Here is a 23,625-nt window from a genome sequence, read left to right as displayed (position 1 = left end):
TAGTATAAAAGGGATGTTATTTTAATATAATCAGTTAATAAAGAGTTGTGATAATCTCATGTTCTATAGTCCTGTGAACACAATTCATTTACATATATATAAATTATAGAAAACTTTGTTTTTTTATCTTTTTTATCTTAATAAACTAGAAGGCATTTAGCCTAGACAGTGGTGCACTCAGGATTTAATCTTGGAGGGGGCCGAGCACTCAAGATTTAATCTTGGGGGCGGGGGGGGGGCGAGTTGAATAGAAGATTTGAGAATACACACTACGCATTGCATACGAGCTATGACTGAGCATCTGCAGTGATTGCCAATACATGATACCCGTGATCTCCTCTGGCTCGACTCGGGGAAAACGAAGTAGCACCTGAGCACTACTTCATTCGCCTTGCTTTCACTGTGGCCAGAATTCTTGAGAGCTATAGGGTATTCCCACCTTATGTGACCGCTAATTCATAAGTAGCATAGAAATAGAAGACACAACACAACATAAATTTAAAAAAAAAACGAATTTCCAAAAGATTTTTTGAAATTTTCCTAGTGTTTTTTCCTTTTTCTTTTTTTTGGGGGGGAGGGGGACAGGGCCCCTTGGCCTCCTCCCTGGGTGCGCCAATGAGCCTAGATACTATTAAATTTCAGCAAGACAAGTTATTGAGACTGTCATCAGCAAGGAGGAGTTGGGGGGGGGGGAATTCAATAATTTTCTTATGTAATTTTCCATATATTTAAATTTTTTAAATAAGTATTATGTATAAAAATCACAAAATAAAACTGCACAATAGTTCTAATACCAATTATTTCATGATCAGTTTTAATTGACATACATTTTTAAAATTATTAATATTAGAATAAGAAATAATTTTATTAGACAACTAATAAAATGGTAAATATTGACAATATACAATTGTATTAAAATATAGACTGCAATACATCCACACATAACTGTTATATGGATACCTCCATAGATTCAAAGCCTTATCACAAGAGACCTACACTAACTGTTAATCACACAATATCTATATCATCATCAAATTCCTGATATGTATCCTTAGGGGGAAAATACAGGATAATTATTATAGTGCTACATGAAAAAGTTACACCAATCCTAACTTCTGTTCAAACAGTTTTCTTCCAAATTAATCTGTCAAGACTCCATTGCTATCAGATATTATATTTCTATCTTTTAAGGCACTTTTTACTGTACCAATCCATCTACATCTTGATCTTCTTCTGGGTCTTTTTCTGCCAACTTGGCAAAGAACACTTGTTTGGCTACTCTTTCCTTACCCATTGTATATAAGTGACCTACCAACTGAGATTACCTCTACTAATACATTCCCGAATGCTAATTTCTTTTCCTAATATCTCCATTTTTAATGTGATACTGCCTTTGATGCCATCTTTTCACTCCACTAATCTTTCTCAAAACTCTCATGTCAGAGGTCTGTAGTCTTTGATCAAGTGTTTTATTTCTGACCCAGCTCTTGGATCCATAATTTAAAATTGGTTTGAACATTGTTTTGTTCAAACAGTGGACCAATTTTTTTCTTATGCCATATAAATTTATTCAGCTGACTTCCTACCATACCAACTTTACTAATTCTGTTGTCTGTTTCCATATTTAATTTGTGTGCCTAAATAACTGAAATGCTATACTTGTTCTATAGGTTCACCATTCAGGATACAGTTGATACTTTTTATTGCTGATTTTCACAGTAAATTTATTACAACAGTTATTCAATTTAGGCAGGGAATCTTGCTGACTTTGCGGTATTTATTCAGAAGTATAACATCATCTGCTTAAAGTAAAGAGCTAAGATTAACATCACCAATTTTGATATCAGATTTAATACCACTTTCCTTCATAATGTGATCAATATAGTAAGTGAAGGTAAGTGTTCTATCATATTTCTCCTTTTCTGTCTGGCACTAAACTTTGCAACACGTATACCTTCACTCCCAGAGAGATTTCTACAGACCTGTCACCGGCTTGGTCATTTGTCTCTGGATCCTCTCCACTGCCTCTTTATCCCCAGGAAACCAAGGTGACCAAATCTGTGCACAGTAGTCAAGATGCAGCTATATGGTAGGTAAGCATTGCCACTTCAAAAGTATATCTTCCCTAGTTGGAGGCAACATGCAGTTAGTGATATCCTCAATGACACTTCAATCTCGCTGTAGGGGACCTGGACTTCACCATTCAGGGGAGGGGGTACAGCAGTAAAATGGTTTTGCAGGCTGGCCCCTGCTTAGTACATGGGACCGAACCAGTTAATAATGAATCTGGAGGCTTCCCAATCAGCTGGTGTCAAATCCTGCAACTACGTTTGGCCAGTTCATCACTGGAGAGAGACCCAGTACTGTGGCTATAGTGGAACTGAATAAGCCACATATGGACAGGAGACTGAGTTCCCTCAGTGTGGGCAGTATGTTTGCAAGTTTGTCACCTCTCACTGCATGCCCCACTATCCCTTTATCTCTTCTTCACCAAATATAATGGACCGCAATCCAAAGAAATGCAATTTTACTGCAGATCTCAAAATTCTCCCACAAAAAATAGTTAAAAAAAAAACCATAAAAAACAAAACAAAAAAATTTAATCATAAAGAACATCAAAAATCATTAAAAACACCAGAAATCCAATCAACCAAGCAACCCACCAACACTAATTTTTATCAGAAGAAAATGTTTCCACGTCCACTTCACTAACATCCATGTCCTAAACAGCAATAGGTGGTGGTGAATGATGTGCACCACCACTTACATTCATCTAAACCAGAATTACTATTCTTATCTGAACCCCCAACTGGCAACCTCAAAGCCATTGCCCACCTCAACTGCCAAACTACACATTACATAGCTTTTTCCACCACAAGGATGGCACTTGTGCATTCATCAGAACTAACATACCATGCCAGAGATTGCAAATCCTTGAATTTCCACAGTTTGATCAGCTTGGTTCAAAATTTCTCTACCAAATCAAGCTGCCCTTTTCATATGCTCTCTCTATTGCTCTCCAAACTCCATCAACCACTCTTACCTCTTCAACTCTCTCTCCCTCTCTAAAGCTTGATCTTCCTACCATAATGCCTGATAACCCCTTCCAATTTTCCAACACATTTGACATCTTCTTAACAAGCTCCCTTTCCAGGTATACTGTGGGTATCAGTTCTCCTCTTGGTAACTCGGATAATCACAACCTCATACAAGTCGTTTTTTGCCACAGAACAACCTTTACCCACCTTTCACAGTCTTGTGTTCTTTGGCACTACAAGGGTGCCAACTGGGATGACCTCCTTGACTTCTATTTTTCCTTCCCATGGCTTCAGATCTTCTTATCCAAATACCTGCTCAGACTGAATAACAGAAATCATCCTCACAGGAATGAAGGCTTTCATCCCTTATTCCACTCCAAATTCTCAGCCACCATCCAAGCCTAGGTTTTTAAAAAACTGTGCCAATGCTGCAAAAGAAAAAACCTCTGCATACCACAAATGGCTATACTGCAGCTCACAATTGTTGTAAAAGAATCATCAAGTCCAAGTCAGACTTTGAAAGGGCCAAATGCTGCAAACTTGCCTAGGTTTCCACAACTCTCACATCTGGATGGTACTGTAGTTACCTTCTAAAGACAAAGCCAACTCTGGCATTGCTCTTCTCTTCCAATTCTGGCATTGATGACCCAGGCAAAGTTCCCTCCACTCTACCAAGAATGGCTCCTTTCATGTCTCCCATAGTCTTCTGACAAAAAGAAATCTGAAGAGGCCTTAATAGCCTGAACACAAACAAGGCATCTGGTCCTGATGGTATCCCACCTATTGTGTTAAAAAAAAAATTGTGCCCCAGAACTAACACCTGTTCTGTATTGCCTCTTTAATCTATCCTATTCAACTAGCACCTTCCCTATAACATGAAAGTAGTACTACATCCAGTCCGTCCCAAAGAAAGGTGATAAAAGTCAACCAATGAATTACCATCCAATTGCTCTTGCTTCTGTTCTGTCTAAAATTATGGAGAAGGTCATCAACAGCCAACTCTTGAACTACCTGGAGACATACCACCAATCAGTGACCAGCAGTACGGATTCATCCGTTCTCAATCTACAGCTGTTCTTGCTTTCACCATTCATGTTTGGACACAAGCTATGGAAAAATTTGGAGAAACTCATGTGGTTGTTCTTGACATTTCAAAGGCATTTGATCAGGTTTGTCACAGGGGCCTACTTAACAAACTGCTATTCTATGGTCTGCTTTCCTCACTCTGCAATTGGATTACCAACTTTCTCATTGGTTGCTCACTACATCATTGTGGATGGTTTCTTCTCCTCCTCCTGGGGTACTACCAATGCAGTAGTATCCCAGGGTTCTGTTCTTTCACCCACTCTTTTCCTTTTGTATATTAATGACCTGCTCTCGGAAACTTCCAGTCCTATCCATAGCTTTGCCAATGATACATTACAGTCCTCCTTTTTATTCAACAAACCTTGTAGTGTTCAAGTATTGGAATCCTCAAAATCTACCACGACCAGTGACTGGTCTCTTGCAAGAAAGAGCTTGCATCCCTTCCCCTTACCATCAGTAATACTGAAATATCCAAACACAATCACAGGCACAACCACATTTCAACTATAGCTTCTTCAGCCACAAAAAAACTTGTGCACTTTTTTGCATGAGACACACCGTCATAGCTGCTAAATCCTCTCTAAGATTGCTCACTTCTGTCCAGAAGAGGGCAATCCGACTAATTAATGATCCCTCTCACATACCCACTTCAATCCCTCTCTCTCACAGAAGTTCATTTCTGCTATGTGCCTCTTCCACAGATACTTTCATATGGACAGTGCTCTGCTGAATTGGCCACTTTTATTCCTCCACTGTCCTCCAAAATCATTAAAACAAGATCCACTACTAACCAACACCCTTTTACAAGTGCATCTTAAAAGTCGCTGAACTAACCTCACTGCCTCCTCTTTCATTCCGTCTACTTCTGTCCTTTGGAACAGTCTCCAACACTCTTCTTTCCCCAAAGATTACAACCCTTGGCTGTTCAAGCTAAATGTGAACAGATTCCCCCTTTCTTCTATTTCTCATGCCCACAGACAGCACTAATATGCTGTGGGTCTTGTGGCCTTTTTGTGTGTGTGGATGAGATATAAAAATATATCATAACCTTATAAAGAGGAATAACTTCTGTACTTGGCATTGTATTCTTTAACATCCAAGTAATCCTTTGAGCTGTTCTGTCAACTTTTGCAATATGCATGAACTTCAGCTCTATCTACTGTTACCTTCAAAAATCTCTATCCTCCTCAATTTCTTGATGTATGATGTAATTTCTTGATATCAAGATGTATCATGCTATGTATTAAAGGCAAGGGGCCACAACCAAGACCGGTTTCGACCTTTATTGAGGTTTCTTCAGTGGGAGCCAGGCTTAGAAATACTAAGATTTAGAAATACTAAAATAGTAATACAAAGCTTATAAGTATTTTACCAAAACAAGTTACCATAAGGTGCTTTGACCTTATTAAATAAAAATCTCAGGATGAGAGATAGATGTAGAAAGTTTTTTACCTTGGGTATAATATACGTTAAAGATACTAAGCTATTTAAACCTGGTTTTACTCCATTTCCCAAGTAAGTCAAGTTTGCGCCTGCAAGTAGTGCAAGTCTGGGTGACCCTGCACGTAGTGCAACTCGTGGTAAAGGTGGAATGAGCTCTGATCACTATTCTTAATATTTACCCTTAATGCAAAGCACATCTTCTGGAAGAGATGTATGATGCTATGTTGAGACCTCAGTAAAGGTCGAAACCGGTCTTTGTAGTGGCCCCTTGCCTTTAATACATAGCATCTACATCTCCTTGAAGAGATGTGCTTTGCATTAAGGGTAAATATTAAGAACAGTGATCAGAGCTTATTCCACCTTTACCACGAGTTGCCTAGACTTGCACTACGTGCGGGGTCACCCAGACTTGCACTACTTGCAAGTGCAAACTTGACTTACTTGTCTGTTTGCTTACTTGGGAAATGGAGTAAAACCAGGTTTAAAATAGCTTGGTATCTTTAACGTATATTATACTCAAGGTAAAAAACTTTCTACATATATATAAAATACACAGTATGTAGTCTTTATCCATTTTACAACATTAAGTTGACAATCAGTATCCTTTTCCCACACTGCCAATTTGTTTAAGGCATCCTGCATGATGTCTACATCACCTTTATCAACTACTGTCCTCCTCAGCTTTGCATCATCAGCAAACAACTGAATCCCCCCCCCCTCAAATCATTCCTTTTATCATTAGTATAAATATTAAACAGTAGTTGCTCTCATACAAAGCTTTCAATCCCACTTCTGTATCCACACTAGTCACCTTCATTTTCCTAGGTTCCACTGCACCATATGCTTCTTTCTACTGTCTGTCAGTCAGCAATTTTCCTTATCTATGCACGAGCTTCATATCCATTCCCATTTGTTCCAATTTATAATAGTTTTCTGTGTGGTATTCTGTCAAATGCCTCTGCCAAGCAGTAATATAATAGTGTAGCCATTTCCCTTATCCAACTCCACTGTTACTTCATTATGAAATGTGAGTAAATTATTAAGACAAGACCTACCTTTTACAAAGTTGTGCTGCCTACCATAGAGTGTTGTTCCTATCTGCCCATTCCTAAATTCTATCTTTAACCAAATTTTCCAATACCTTAACCACTATTCCTGAGATAGTGATTGGTCTGTAATTTACTACTTCTGTATTGGAGCCTCCTTTATATAACTATCTTACCCACTTTCCACTTAGAACCTTGCCTGAGCTGAGACTTAGATTAAACAACTTCGTCAGAAGGTATTGTGAGTTTTTTGCACATTCTCATAATACATGGGCCAACATGCCATCCAATCTCACTTCTGTATTCTCATTGAATACAGAATATTCAATATTCTGAGCACTTCCAGTTCATTTACCTCAATTCTTACATCATTCTTTCGCCTCGACAATTCCAGAATCTCACCTTGGTTGCACAACCTTTCATAGTGATCATTTAATAACTGAACTGTCTTCTGCTTTTGTCACATTTTAAAGTTATTCTTCCGTAATCATTCTTTCTCTTACTTGATGCATAATGAAATAACTCTAAGCAGGCCAAAGAAAATGTTTAGATTTTCTTTGGCCTGTTTTAGCTCTGCTTATCATACTGATCACCCTTACTGCTTGTGCAAGAACACCTTTATACTGATCCTCTTTGTTTCCTCTCTCTCTCTCTCTATATATATATATATATATATTTTTTAATCAGCTTCTGCTTTATATTGCTACTCATTCATTTAACTTCCACTTGGTTTATCTTCCTGATCCTTGGCATATATACTCTTATATTGCTTTCCTGAAGCACTATTAATGTTCTTTCCTTGCAGCTTCTTATGCCTTGGCACTGCTCCAAGTTGCCACCAAAGTTTGTTATAATAACTTCCTTTGTAGTTTCATGTAAACTCTTTCTTGACTGACAATTCCATATTACTATTATTACTATTATTACGGGCAACTCCAGGGTCATTAGACTCATCGAGGGAGGCCCCAAATCATATTCATCACAACTATTTGACATTCATACAGTATCTATCATACCTCGCCTTAAACTCATTCACTGTCACAGCATCCACCACAGACTCAGGGAGCGCATTCCACTCATTCACTACTCTAAAAGTAAAGAACCCAGCTCTAACACCTTTACTAACCACACTTTTGCCCAGTTTCCATGGATGTCCCCTAGTCCTCCCACAACCAGCCCTGTTCTCAAAAATATCTTCTGAATTAATTTTATAGAAACCCTTCAGTAATTTGAATGTCTCAATCATATCTCCCCTCCTCCGCCTATCAACCAATTTTTGCAACCCACAAATCCTCAACCTGTTCTCATACGGTTCATTCCACAGACCTGCTATCATCTTGGTCACTCGCCTCTGGATCCTCTTCACCTCCTCCCCATCAAGAAGAAACCTAGGTGACCAAATCTGAGCACAGTAGTCTAGATATATTTAGCAACCTTCCAGAACAAGAGTGCATGGTCACTTTCCCTAATTCCAGGAAGAATGACTACCATGGTTATGGATATATCTTCTGATGCTGTTACTAGATCTGTCCATGTTGTAATAATATGACCAGATATTAGAAATATGGACCATCTATATCAAATATGGATTGTCCATGCTTTCTAAAATCTGTCCATATAATTCATATATCAAAAAAAAAAAAAAAAATCAGCTAATACCTTTTATTCCCTTATAGGAAGTAGGCGAGGCCATTTTAGCCATACCTGTCTTTTGGAGACTGTGGGGACAGTTCATATATTAGGTATATATTATATAATTAGAAATTGTAGGTTTTACATTGAACATACTGTTGTAGTTTGCCTTTTGCACTTTTTATATTCTCTCCAGATTAATAAGAAGAAAATCAAGATTGAAAGAAATGTATATTTTTAATCCATCTCTCCAATTTCTCAAGGGGGAAAAAAAACTGGTTTCGGTTTCTTCTTTTGGTGAGCTAAAGTTGGTTACATTTGCTACTTTCGTTTCTTAGAAATGTGGACTTAATAACATTAGTATTGTCTTATTCTAAGTCAGCATTAAATTAAATATGTTGAAGTAATCATACTAATATACTAATAATTGTATTGTAATTATACTGATATACTAATAAATGTATTATAATCATTACTGTATACTGGCATCCCCATGGAATCCACAGAATTATCTCAGAAGTCCCACATTTTAACTATTATTCATACTCCGACTGTCATATTTCTCCTTAAAGTTATTCACTGATGACATGCTTGAGTCCACCTGATGCATCTTGTTTTACTCATTTACCACTCGCCAAGCAGAAATAACTAGTCCTCATGCATTTGCTAACCAAACACATGTCAATCTTCCAGGAGTAATCCCTTTTTTTCCTATCCAGTCACATATTGAATATTTCTCTAGCTTGTACTCTATGAAACCTCCGTAGTAACTTATGCTTCTTTCATGTTGCATCTTTTCCACACATCAATTCAACCTCTGTTACTGCAGACCTTCAGTTTGACCTCATACAGAGTACTCCACAAACCAGTCACCATTTTTGATCACTTGCATATGAGTCCTCCCTGCTGCTACCACATCGCCAAGAAAACAAAATAGCCAAATCTGTGCAGCAGTATAGATGTTGTATTAAAGCCTTATAAAGTGAGAAATTTATTTTCCTTCTTTCAAAGTGATTAAGATTTTTTTTCTGCTGTTTCAGTATATTCTCTGAACTTAGACTTTGTTTGCCATTATCCCTTAATCACTAGTCTCATCAGTCCATCTCTGCAGTCTTAACACATTGAATTGGCAGCCATTATTACTCATTTCCAAACTACCAGTCTATCTAACATCTTTCAGGACTACTATGTCATTTTTATAAACTGTTTCTCCCTGATTTAGCATCATCTGCAACCAACTGAATATTTTCCCTCAAATCATTCCCAACAGAGGCAGTAGTTCCAGTAGAGAGCTCTCTGGCACCTTTCTTCACTTTGATTCAACTTCCACCATATACTACTTGCTAATGTCTGTCCATCAGAAACTTCGTATTCGTGTTACCTGCTTAATGCCTATTTGCTCCAAATTGCATAATAGAGTTTTGTGCAATACTTGTCAAATGCTTTTGAAAGCTTCAGCAATATTGTGGTGTAGCCATTTCTGTTATCCAACTTGGCTATGACTTTAGGAACTGAGTAAATTACTAACACAGGACCTCCACTTCACAGACTCATGCTGTGCCTCATAGAGTATCGTATTCTTGTCCACCCATTCCTGAATTTGGTCCTTAACTAACTTTTCCAATACCTTAACTGTTGCTTCTTAGATATTAAATGGTCTAATTTGAAACTTCAGTTTTTAAGATAGATTGGAGTAGAGCGCTCATAGTACCCACATATATAAAAAGGATAATAAAACTGAATGTGGGAATTACAGAGGTATTTTCCTATTGAGTGTTCCTGGTAAGATTTATTCAAGTATATTTGAGAAACGGTTGAGAAGAATTGTGGAAGGGAAGCTTGGTGAAGAACAAGCTGGATTCAGGCCAAATAGAGTCTATCAGGATCAGATTTTCACTTTACGACAGTTAGTTAAGAAATCATGGGAATATAACCAAGATCTGTATTTAAGTTTTGTAGATCTGGAAAAGCCATATGACAAGGTGCCAAGAGAGACACTATTCAAACACTACAGTTGTATGATATCAATGGGGCATTATATCAGGCAATACTTAGTCATTATTTGAGTTGTAAGTCAGCAGTTAAAATTAAAGGAAGTACAGGAAGATGGTTTAATGTTAACTCTGCTGTCAGACAAGGATGTACATTATCCCCTCTGTTATTCATTATCTATATGGATCACATTATTAAGGAAAGTGGTATTAAACCTGATATCAAAATTGGGGATGTTAATGTCAACTCTTTGCTTTATTGTGATGATATTATACTTCTAAATGAATCCGCAAGATTCTGCAAGATTCCCTGACTAAATTGAATAACTGTTGTAATAGATATGGTATGAAGGTTAGCACTGACAAGACAAAGACAATGGAAATAAGCAGAAGCATTGAAAATATGAACTGCATTGTGAATGGAGAACCTATAGAACAAGTAAAAAATTTCAGCAACTTAGGCACGATTTTTAGTGAAGATGGTAAATTAAATATGGAAATAGACAACAGAATCAACAAAGCTGGTATGGTAGGAAGTTAACTGAATAAATTTATATGGAATAAGAGAGAAATTAACCAAAACACTAAATTAGCTGTATACAAGACAGTGTTCAAACCAATTTTAACTTATGGATCTGAGAACTGGTCGAAGTAAAACACATTACCCAAAGACTAGAGACCACAGATATAAGAGTCCTGAGAAAGATTAGGGGCATGAACAGATGGCATCAATGGCAATATCATATTAAAAACGAGGATATTAGGAAAGAACTTGACATTGTCAGCATCCAGGAATGCATTAGCAGAGATAATCTCAGTTGGTATGGTCACTTAAACAGAATGGGAGAGGAAAGATTAGTAAAACAAGTGTTTTCTGCCAGGTTGCCAGGAAAAAGACCCAGAAGAAGACCAAGATATATGTGGATTGATACAATAAAAAGTACCTTAGAAGACAGAAATATAAGATCTGATAATATTGGAGTCTTGACAGGCAACAGACTGATTTGGAGGAAAATTGTAGATAGGAAGTTAGTAAAGATGTAAATTTTTCATTTAATACTATCATATCCTGTATACCCCTTGAAGGTATATACCAGGAACCAGACTAAGTTGTGCTGAAACTTAGTCTGGTTAGGGTACTGTCATTTCTCTTGCACTCTCCTGTAGAACAAATAGTCTGATATCTCATTCAGCTCCGTGGCTGTATGCACATTGAGATTTCTTATTTCCCTAAACACCACGTTTAAGGTATTAAACTTTAGGTGTTTAGTCTTTCCCCCTCCTCCACAAAAAAAAAAAAAACTTATTTCCCAATGAAAGAACTCTTTGGGATATTGTTTGACCTGCCCAGCTATTTTGCTTTCCTCACCCTGTTGGATGCTTTTCTTGTATGTGTGCTGTGTATTAGTCATGAGTGTGCCGGATCATCTTTCTCCTTATATACTCTCCATGACATTTTCTTTTTCGCAGCTCCTGCTTACTGTTGCCATTTAACTCGTGTGATTTATCTCCCTGACACTAGGTATGAAATCTGATACAGTTTTCCTTCAAAAACATCCCTTGACCATTTCTCATGCATTACTGATATCTTCCCTTGCAATTTTTTAAGCTATGGCACTGCTTTAAGCTGCTTCCTGAGTTTGTCATAATCATTAGCTTTGTAGTTCCACATATACCTCTTCTTAACTGAAAATTCCACAGGCTTGCTGCCTTTCTGGTCAAGAGTACATGAGCAATCACCCAAATCAGAGTTAAAGTGGTTACCTTGGTTATGGACACATTCTGTAATGTGGCCACCAGATCCAGTACTTTCAAACCCTGAGTACCTTCTATTATGTTGTTTAAGATAATGTCTCACTCAATAGCTGCATGAATTCCATTTCCATTCTGACTTGCTTAATTTCTAATTTTGTTTTTTTGCTATTCTTGTACTCTCATTAGCAAATGTTAGCTGTAATAAATTTAAAGCTTTAATTATTCTACTTTGCTGCAGTGGAGTAGAGTGACCTTCTTCAAGCATGGTCAGTCATTTTAGAGTTGGCCATAATGATGGAACTGAATGTAGTAATCCTCCCCTCCCCCTTTGGAACAGAGACTACACACAATCTATCACCATTCCATATATCTGGGGCACATCTGAAAAATTAACAAAAATCCTAAAGAAATACAATCTTACAACCATTTACAGACTACACAAAAAATTAGGCATTAGATTTTATGTCTATTAGATACAAAAAAAAATGGCATCCCTTATCTGCCTACTCAAGACCTGCCAGATGTTTACCAGGTCCCTTGCTGTTGCAAACTGTCCTACTACAGCCAAACAGGTAAGACAGCCAATAACAGAATTTCTGAACATATGGACTACATTCAGTTCCACCATTATAGTCACTCTGGACTTGCTGACTTTGCATTGGACACCCACCACAGGATATGCTGGAAGAAAACCACTCTACTCCACTGCAGCAAATATGAATATAAGAGGCTATTCTTAGAATCTGCCTCATCCTTGAGAAACTTTCCAAACCTCAACAAATTTGAAGTGCATGGAACTTCCCCACATTTGGGAAGCACTCATCCTCAGAATCGTCAGCCTCGTTTAGCTCACTAGGTGGCACCATTTAGGATAGGTCCAACTTTGGTTGCCTTTCTTCTGCCTCAATTACGCAGTATTAGTGACTGTGCTCATATCATTGTTCCGTGATTCCCTGATGGTGGCAGTTTGACTTTTCCGAAATATCGGAAGTGTTAATTAAAGTTGTTATAATTAATATTTAGTATACATATAATTTCCTAAAAAAATAAGTTATGAATAATCAACATATAAGCCTCTCTATCAGAATTAGGGACAGCTCAATGGATGGAAGAGAAATCATTCAGTGCATGGGAGCTAGTTTGGAAATATTTATCAGCATTAATGACAAAATGCATTCCTCAAGTGAAAAAGATAGCACAATTTGATAAATGACTAAGGATATCAAACAGGAACTGCCGATGAAAAGGAGGTTATAGAAAAAAGTATAAAGATAGCAATTGTGTGAGGAATATAAGAATTAGGCCATATCACTCATATAGTAAAGAAGACAAAAGTGGAATGTGAGAAGAGACTAAGGACTTTTTTTGTTATGTGGCTATTAGGAGAAGAATATAATTGTGGGTGATCAGTTTATTAAGCTATTTAATCCCAGAAAAGCAGGGTTTTATTTCTAGAGGGGTTAAAGGTTTATAAATGCACGAGGGGAACATTTGAATATTAAGTACTCTGGAAGTCAATAAGGCAGTAAGATTGGATAATATTTTGCCATGTTTACAGAGAATATTATTATTATCAACATTTGACCTCCATGGAGTCAGAGACTTATCGTGGGAAGTACTCACTATTGCATACAACGCTCATCCAACTGCGACTTATACTGATTCAGTGTGTCCACATCCACAACACACTCAGGCAATGCATTCCACTCACCAACCACCCTCCATGCAAAGAACCTGCTTCACACTCCTTTGCTCACACTCTCCTTATACAGTTTCCAGCAATGGCCTCTTGTTCTATTCCTGTCACCCATTCTGTGAAATATCTCTTCCATGTCTACCTGATAACTACCCCTGACCAGCCTATATGTATTAATCATATCCCCACTTCTTCCTCTTATTCACGAGGTTCTGCAACTTACATTCTCTCAATCTGTCCTCGTACTCCATTCCAAAGACCACTGACTACCTTTGTGAATCTTCTCTGTAACCTTTCCAACATATCCTCTTCACCATGAAAACCTGGCGACCAAATCTGTGCTTTATACAATGGAATCATAACCTCTCTATTTCTGCATGTCGGAGTTCTCTGCATCATTGCCATTATTCGATGTGATGTCTTCACGACTTTTGCAATATGGTCCCTGAGTTTCAGGTCCTTGTCTACCATCACTCCTAGATCTCTCATCTCCTCTACTTCTGTTAAAGTTTCCCCACCGAGTGTATACCTTGCATCCCATCGTTGCTTACCAAATCTCAAACCTTACACTTGGTAACATTGAACTGACAGTTCCACTTACCTGTCCATTCATGCAATCTATTCAAGTCCTCTTGTAAGGCATTAACATCAGTCTCACTGTGCATTGCTCTCTCCGGTTTTACATCGCAAACAGCTGGATCTCACTAGTTAAACCCAACCCAATATCGTTAACATACAAAGTGAACAACAATGGCCCCAAAACTGACCCTTGCGACGCACCACTGGTGACTTTTCTCTTTCGAGATAATGCACCCCCATATACAACTTTCGGATACCTATCTGACAGCCATTCACTGATCCAACACAGAAGTCTGTTATCCAATCCCATCAGATTCAATTTATTTAAGAGCTTGTCATGTGGCTGTCTATCAAAAGCCTTTGCAATATCCAAGTACAGCACTGTATATGCATCTCCTCTGTCCAAGGTATTTGTCACCTTGTTATAATATATGAGTAAGTTAGTGAAACATGATCTCCCTTTAACAAATCCATGCTGATAGCCACAGAGAATACTGCTGTTATCAACCTATTTCTGTATCCTACTTCTCACCAATCTCTCCAGGACCTTCACCACAACTCCAAATATACAGCCTTATCACTGCCTTTATGCAGTGGAACAATTTTACCCTCCTTCCACTCCCTTGGACCTTGTGCTGTTGCAAAACCATTATTAAACAGGCATTCGAATGCTACTGCCATTTCCCTGGAACATTCCCTTAAGATGTGTGGTGATATGTCATCAAATCCTATCGCCTTATTAACATCAAGGTTATTTATTTCCTCAAATACCTCCTGCTCACTAACAATTAAGCTAACCTCTCCGATGTCCTCTACACTTAAGTTCATCATGATTCCACCCTGACCAGGATGTCTCATCTCCTCTACTTCAGTTAAAGTTTCCCCACCAAGTGTATACTTTGCATCCCATCATTGATTACCAAATCTCAAAACCTTACACTTGGTAACATTGAACTGACAGTTCCACTTACCTGTCCATTCACGCAATCAAGAACCATTTTAATCTTAACTTCATCTTTCCATGATCATTCTTCCTTCTACTTGCCATCATCATCATCAAATTCCTGCCATGTACCCTCAAGGGGTGTACAGGATATGACAGTACTACATGAAAAAATTACATCATTACTAACTTCCTATCTACAATTTTCCTCCAAATCAGTCTGTTACTTGTCAAGACTCCAACATTATTAGATCTTATATTTCTATCGTCTAAGGCACTTTGTACCGTATCAATCCACCTATATCTTGGTCTTCCTCTGGGTCGTTTTCCTGCCAACCTGGCAGAGAACACTTGTTTTGCTAATCTTTCCTCTCCCATTCTATTTAAGTGACCATACCACCTGAGATTAGCTCTGCTAACGCATTCCTGGATGTTGACAATGTCAAGTTCTTTCCTAATATCCTCATTTTTAATATGATATTGCCATCGATGCTATCTGCTCACGCCTATAATCCTTCTCAGGGCTCTCATATCTGCGTTCTCTAGTCTTTGGTCAAGTGTTTTACTTCTGACCCAGCTCTCAGATCCATAAGTTAAAACTGGTTTGAACACTGTCTTGTATACAGCTAATTTAGTGTTCTGACTAATTTCTTTCTTATTCCATATGAATTTATTCATTTGACTTCCCACCATACCAGCTTTGCTGATTCTGTTGTCTATTTCTATATTTAATTTACCATCTTCAGTAAAAATTGTGCCTAAGTAGCTAAAATGTTTTACTTGTTCCACAGGTTCTCCATTCACAACACAGTTGACATTTTCAATGATTCTGCCTATTTTCATTGTCTTTGTCTTTTTATTGCTGACCTTCATACCATATCTATTACAACAGCTATTCAATTTAGTCAGAGAATCTTGCAGACTTGTAGTGGATTTATTTAGAAGTATAACATCATCCGTATAAAGCAAAGAGCTGACATTAATATCTCCAATTTTGATATCAAGTTTAATACCACTTTCCTTCATAATGTGATCCATATAGATAATGAATAACAGGGGATAATGTACATCCTTGTCTCACACCAGATTTAACATTAAACCATCTTCCTGTACTTCCTTCAATTCTAACTGCTGACTTACAACTCAAATAAAGACTAAGTATTGCTTGATATAATGCCCCATTGATACCATATAACTGCAGCGTATTGAATAGCTTCTCTCTTGGCACCTTGTCATATGCCTTTTCCAAATCGACAAAACTTAAATACAGATCTTTGTTATATTCCCATGCTTTCTCGATTATTTGTCGTAAAGTGAAGATCTGATCCTGACAGCCTCTGTTTGGCCTGAATCCAGCTTGTTCTTCACCAAGCTTTTCTTCCACAGTTCTTCTCAACCGTTTCTCAAGTATACTTGCATAGATCTTGCCAGGAACACTCAGTAGGGAAATACCTCTGTAATTCTCACATTCAGTTTTTTATTTCCCTTTTTATATATGGGTACTATGAGAGCTCTGCTCCAATCATCGGAAATTCATCCCTCTGTCCAGACTTTCTGAACTATACAGTGCAGCCACTGTAAGAGTTTTATACCACCATACTTCAGCATTTCTGGTCGAATATCATCTACTCCTGCTGCCTTTCCACATTTCAAGCCTTTGATGGTTTTTTATACTTCAAGTATGGATATGTATTCCTGACTGCATGCCTGGTCAGTGTTTTTTTATCAGTGTGGTGTCATCACTGCTTGTTTCATTTAGAAATTTTTTGAAGTAATTTCTCCATACTTCAAGGATATCTTTTTCTCCTGTTTTCATGTCACCTTTAGCATCTCTAATTCCTTTCACAGCACTCTTACCTCCATTTCTAAGCTTCTTCAACAACCTCCAGAATATCTTACCACCTTCTTGATATTTATTTTCTATATTCTTGCCAAAGTCCTCCCATGACTTTTGTTTAGCTAGTTTTACACACTGTTTAGCTTTCTTACATTTGTCTCTGTATTCTGTAAGAGTAAAAGCTGACTTATTTGCCAGGAACTTTTGATATGCTTTCTTCTTTTCCTTCACTGCCTCTTTAACTTCCTGTGTCCACCAGGGAGTTCTGATTTTTTTATCCTTGCACACAACCTCACCACATGCCTCTCTGGCAGAATCAATCAATGTTTTCTTCAGAGTTTGCCACTGAATCTCCAAAGTTTGATTCCGGTTCTCAAACTCTTTCATTTTCTTTTAAATAATCTTTCTGTATTTTAGTCTACAGTTCACATCTGAGAGCTGCTCAACTTTTATTCGCTTTAAAACTTTCTTACATGTTCTTCTTTTCAATATGAAATTCAATTTTATCCTGCTCAAGACTAAATAGTGATCACTTCCAATTTCAAACCCTCTGTACACTCTGGTGTCCTGCACGAGGGAGAAAACATCACTATCAACAGTAACATAGTCAATGAGACTTTTCTTATTCCTAGCCTCTTCTCCATGTGAATTTGTGCACATTTTTATGTTGGAACATGGTGTTAGTAATAACCAGTCCATGTCCTGAGCAGAAATCCAACAGATATTTTCAATTATTATTAGCTTTGCTCTTTTCTCCAAATTTTCCCAAAATATATTTGTATGTCTCACAGTCATTTCCTACTCTGCTATTTAGATCCCCAACAAGGACCAACTTTTCCTTTTTCATTGTGTTTTCATTTCAGTTGCTTTTTCTAGAGCATCAAAAAATTCCTCCACTTCTACCTTAGTAGAACCTTCTGTGGGACCATAGACACAAATAAGTCTCTTTGTCCAGTTCCCCATTCTCATATTTGCCCACATTACTCTACTTGAGACTGACTGCCATTCAAGAAGATTAGCCTTTATATTTTGTGTTGAATACTATGGCTACTCCTTCTTTTCCTTGATTGTCGTTGCCCGAATATAACATTTTGTATTTATTGCTCAGAAAGATCTCACCAGTTTTGGTCTTTTTTGTTTCAGTCACCCCTATTATGTCGATCTGGTACTTATCCAATTCCTATGCTAGCTCCATTTCTTTGCCATTCAGGCTTCTTATGTTGATAGTACCGATCTTTAATTCTGGTGATGTTGAGTTGGGGTGTGTTTTCAGATTTGTTCCAGTAGCTGACTTTTCGCTGTTCGCCTTGGTTCCCTGGCAAAAACAACGGGGGCCTTGTTTAACCGGGCGACGCCCCAGCCGGCATGAAATTTTGTCATGTTGTACCATCATTTTTTTATTTTGGTTTAACCAATAAGAATACAATTTGGTCTGCTAAATCCCAAATTGCCAGCCCATCCTCGTTCATTCAGTATCAAAGTAGATACCCAACAGGGTGCACCACGAGAAGGTGAGGATTGGACATTAAGTCAGAAGCCCTGGTCGGTTCTCCGCATTCCTTTAAAGGCTTGCCATATATCTAAAAAAATTACTTGCCATATATCTGGAAAAAAAACTCTCTAGGGTTTTTCTTAGCCTGATTTGCCAATTTCTGCTCATACTCTATTTTTATTTTCCTTACTAACTGAGTCACTCTCCTGGCTTGTTCTTTATATTCTTCATATGACTGATTACCATTATTCATCTTGTACTCCTCCACAGTACTTTATTTTTCTAGATATCAGGCTAAAGCTTCATATTCATCCATTTTACACCTACTTTATTCAGCCTTTTGGCTTTTGGGATACATTCGTACACTGATGCTGTTATGTATTTCTTTGTAAGTTCCCATGCAGCATTTATTTCCTTACCACTCAACTCCTCGTTCCATGTTATAGCTTCAAGTTGTCTCCTAAGCTTGTCATAATCACCAGCCTTATAATTCCACATATATCCTTTCCTTGAAAAAGCCTGCATATGACTAGCCACAACACAGGTAATTATTTCATGATCACTTTCACCAACTGGAGAAAAATGTGAAACCCCTCTCTAACAATTACATCCTCTGATAAAATGATGAGATCTAGGACTCTTGATCCTTGTGTGCCTTCCTTTACGTGCTGCCTGAGATAGTTATCACTCAAGAACCCGAGAAATTTACTTTCCTTATTCCCAAATGCTATCTCTTCATTCCAATCTATACTGCCATAATTAAAATCATCCATAATAATTACCCTTCCTTTGTTCACTAATCCAAGTTGTTTATACATTTCTTCATCGCCACCTTCCACATTCCGAGGCCTATAGCAACATCCAACTAAGTATGTCTTCCTCTCAACCTCCACGTTACACCACACTGCCTCATAACCATTGTCACTATTTCCCTTATGTGGACATGAAATGTCTACATAAGGTAGACCTTTCATGTCTACATAAGGTAGACCTTTCATGTCTACATAAGGTAGACCTTTCATGTCTACATAAGGTAGACCTTTCATGTCTACCTTATGTGGACTTAATTCCCCTGCTATCATCAGCAGCACTCCCCCCTCCCTTCCTGTCCTTTCTGTCCTCACGAAAAATACTGTACCCTTCCATTTCTATTCCAGTTACGATATCATCTTCATTCAATCATGTTTCACTTATTCCAATGATTTGGGGCCGAATAAACTCAATCACTGAAACCATTCCATCCCCTTTATTTCTGATACTTCAGACATTTGTAAACAAACAGAAGTTCATTTTTAGGTCTATAGCCAGTCTTATCCAAGCCATATGTTGGTTGTGATTTCTCCACTACACCTGCCAAATCACCTTTATCGCTGCTTACCACTGCTCAATCTCCACTTCTCCCCCCACATTGCAATATACTCCATCTTCATACACACATTCATATGTTAAGGAATTGACATCTCCATCGATCGGGCTGTTCATCGAAAGTCTAATTGCTAGGTAATATAAAGAGAGGAAGGAAAGTAAGATAGTGCCATTGCGTAAGGGTAGTAGTAGTATAACGGAGGCTTCAAACTACCCTTATGCAATGGCACTATCCTACTTTCCTTCCTTATGTATACATTCTCTCTCTCACTAATTTCTCCAAAATCTTAATAACGCAGAAAAAATACAAGATTTTGGAGAAATTAATGTGAGAGAGAGAGAGAGAATGTATACATAATTGGGCAGTGAGGGCAATGTCAATGAAGGTCAGCATGGATTTGTTAAGGAGTACTTTTTCTTTTGCGTCAGTAATCTACTTGCCCTTTATTATAAAGTAATGAGTGGTTGATAAGGAAAAGGCATATACTGCCATTTTTTTTGTGGATTTTGCAAAATCATTTGACAGGATGCCACACAATAAGCTGATATTTAAGTTGCAACACACAGGGTTAGATATCAGGTTAGTGAATTGGATTGGAAATTGGCTGATATCAGAGTTATGTATGTGGAAACAGTATCAAGGAAAAGGAAGGTTGTAGAGTTCCACAGAGTTCATTATTGGGACCTTTGGTGTTTAATCTTTGTCAGTGATATTGTCGCTGGATTGCAGTAATATCTGCAGTTTTTTTTTTTTTTTTTTTTGCAGTTGATGTGAAGCCCGGAAGGGTTATTAGTAGTAGTGCCAGTGTGGTGGCTATTCAAGAGGATATGAATAAGCTGGACAGGTAATGAATAGTAATGCATTTTAATGCAACTAAATATAAGATCCTGAAATTTGGGATCCATCAATGGAAGTTGCACACTATTGGTGGAATTATACTAGAGGAAGTAGATAGGCAAAGGATTTTGGCTGGTATTCGATAGAAAGTTCAAGTATAGCAGACATAACCCAGGTGATTGCTGTGATATTAAGAAAGCATTTGAGCAGCACAGATAAGAGTGGTAATTTCATTGTAAAAGTCTTATATCAGACTACATCTGGATTACAAGGGGGTCTGAAAAGTTCTGATAAACACCTAGAACAAAATGATATTAAAGCAACTGATATAACCACAAGAAAGAACATATCTTAAAACCCTTTAACCCACTATGTTTCATCAAATTGTAATATGTCTTTTTCTTTTAGGATAATAAGATGTCAGAGGTTTGAAGAAATTCGAAGACATAGAGGTGTGGGCCGTCATCAAGTTTTTTGTGCTGCAAGAAAAGTCCACAACTGAGATTTACCAAACTTTGTGTGAGACTTTAGATGACTGTTCCCCCAGCATATCCAACAGTTGCCAGATGGATGACCAAGTTTAAAATGGCATCCTGAGACAGCAGATGCCCCCAGGTCAGGAAGACCTTTCACAGCAATCACCTGAAAACATCGCAGCGCATGCCATGATTCTTGATGATAGACAAATACCAGCCAAAAACATTGCAAAGACTCTGAGGATATTCAGGGAATGAATGGGGGTCATTTTGAGAAATCAGGTGCAAATTTTTTGACTCAATTTTTGTGACTTGATGAAACATGGCTTCATCACTATGACCCAAAGACCAAACAACAGTCAGCAGAGTGAAAACACAAAGGTTCTCACAGCCAAAGAAGATCTGAACCCAAAAGTCAGCAGAGAAAGTTCTTGCCATTGTCTTTTGGAATATGGATAATCCTTACAAGTACCTTAAAAAAAGGTGAAACTTTACAGCAGTTTATTCAACAGCTCTGAAGGCATTGAAGGAAGTACTGAAGGAACAATGCTGCAGGAAACTGAGCAGAGGCGTGTTACTTTTGCAGAACAACAAACATGCTTACTGCTTACACTGTTCATAAAATCCAACAGACAATATACAATTGGACTTTCAATGTTTGCCTCACCCACCCTATTTGCCAGACCTGGCCCCATCTGACTATTTTCTATTCCCAAATTTAAAGAAACACTTGAAAGAAACATAATTTACCACAGATGATGAAGTCATATCTGCAGCTGAGGAGTAGTTTGTGCAACAAGGGAAAGATTTATTTCTCAGAGGATTGCAAATGATACAGCAGCGTAGTAACAAGTGTATAATACTTCATGAAGAATACGTAGGATAATGTGTAAGTTGCATGGTTCTACCCAATTCCTTCATAGAATTATCACAACTTTTTCAGCACATATCCTCATATTATGCTCAAATCTGGTTGCCAGGATTTGAAGAGGATGAAGTAACCTTTGAAAGGGGAAGGTAACAGGGGGGAGATAATAAAAATGATATCAGGGCTATACAGTGTTTGTTATGCAGATAGATTGAGGGCATGCAAACTGCAGAGCTTGGTAGATAGAAGACAAAAAAAAGAGATGATTGAGACATTTAAACTAAGGAGTATTTGAAAGGTAGAGAGAGAGAGAGATGAGCCGAAAGAGGAGGTGGAATGTCTCGGGGATGAGATGAGAGTATGAAAGATGAGATTAGGCGAATCAGAGTAGGAGTGAGAGAGAGTTATGGGAATGATAGAAGAGGAGAGAATAGAAACAGTAGAAGAGAGGGAATGAGAGAGAGTTATGGGAATGATAGAAGAGGAGACAATAGAAACAGTAGAAGAGAGGGAATGAGAGAGAGTTATGGGAATGATAGAAGATGAGAATGGAAACGGTCAGAGAGAGGGAATGAGAAGAATGCAAGGGAGTGCTGGAACCAGGTATAGCCAGGACAGCAGGTAAGTAGGGGAACACAGAGTGAAAGGGAGAGAGAGAGAGAGTGAGGGATGCAGGTGAGCAATCAAGGAACAGAGTGGTAAGAGGTATGATGTATGGAGACTTAATGATCCGTGGTGTGCAAGATAGGATGCCAGAGGAGTGTTTGCCTGGAAGAACAATAGAAAGTGTGGCTATGGCAATTAAGCGAGGTGAAAGGGTGGATGAGATGATTGTGATGGTGGGCACGAATGACTTGAGAGGCAGTGTAAATGGGGTGGTGAGAGATCTGAGATTTATGTATGAGGTTGTACAAAAGAAAATGCAGAGAATAAAGATTATGTGTGTGTTACCCAGGTATGATAATGACGAGCTGGACAGAAGAAGAGCAGTAATAATGGATAGCATAATAGCTAGAATGTGCAGAAGAGAGGATTGGAATATGTTGGATGCTTGGAGGGCATTTGAGGGCAGAAAGGAGCTGTATGCGAGAGACCCTTTGCATTTGAATGAGGAAGGATGTAGACATCTGTTTTCTGAACAAGTCGGTTTGTCAATGCAGGGAAACTAGAATTTCCAGGGTGGATGGCCTCTTGTGAAAATGGGTGCTTAGGTGAAGGGGATGGCATCAGGTAACACTGAGCCCAATGGAGTCTGGAAGGGTTAATGATAGGTATAGAAGAAGTGACATGTGACATTTTTATGCTTTATACTAATGCCAGGAGTATCCAGAATAAAGTAGATGAATTGGTGGCGCTGATAGCATCAGCCTGGCCAAAGATTATTGGGATCTCCGAGACGTGGTTGAAGGAAGATGATATAATAACAGGAATAGAATTAGCAGGGTACAACAGTAGAAGGGAAAACGTTGTGGTGGAGTACTGCTTCTGATAAGTGATGACTTATGTCCCCTAAAAGTGGAGATTTTGAAGGTCAGTGACA

General features: G+C 38.1%; 1 protein-coding gene across 11 annotated transcripts in view; it reads left to right on the top strand.

Annotated features, from left to right (window-relative positions):
• The window catches only part of Tango11 (transport and golgi organization 11), a 49,483-nt gene that overhangs the window by 3,242 nt on the left and 22,616 nt on the right, over positions 1 to 23,625 (top strand). For 6 of the 11 annotated variants that reach the window (XM_090410896.1, XM_090410897.1, XM_090410895.1 and 3 more), the window contains exon 2: positions 8,290 to 8,355. The exons of 3 other annotated variants lie outside the window; for them this stretch is intronic. The gene's annotated coding sequence lies outside the window, so the exon portion shown is untranslated. Of the gene's footprint in view, positions 1 to 8,289; positions 8,356 to 8,441; positions 8,543 to 23,625 lie in introns of all 11 variants that reach the window. 2 more of the 11 variants (XM_090410900.1, XM_090410899.1) reach the window with 1 other exon arrangement.

Source organism: Typopeltis vanoorti, chromosome 21 (assembly GCF_054136105.1).
Source record: "Typopeltis vanoorti isolate ZY-2024b chromosome 21, IOZ_Tvanoo_1.0, whole genome shotgun sequence".
Classification (NCBI taxonomy): Eukaryota; Metazoa; Arthropoda; class Arachnida; order Uropygi; family Thelyphonidae; genus Typopeltis; species Typopeltis vanoorti.
Note: the sequence above shows the minus strand (reverse complement) of the source record. Positions and strands in the feature narration are given on the sequence as shown.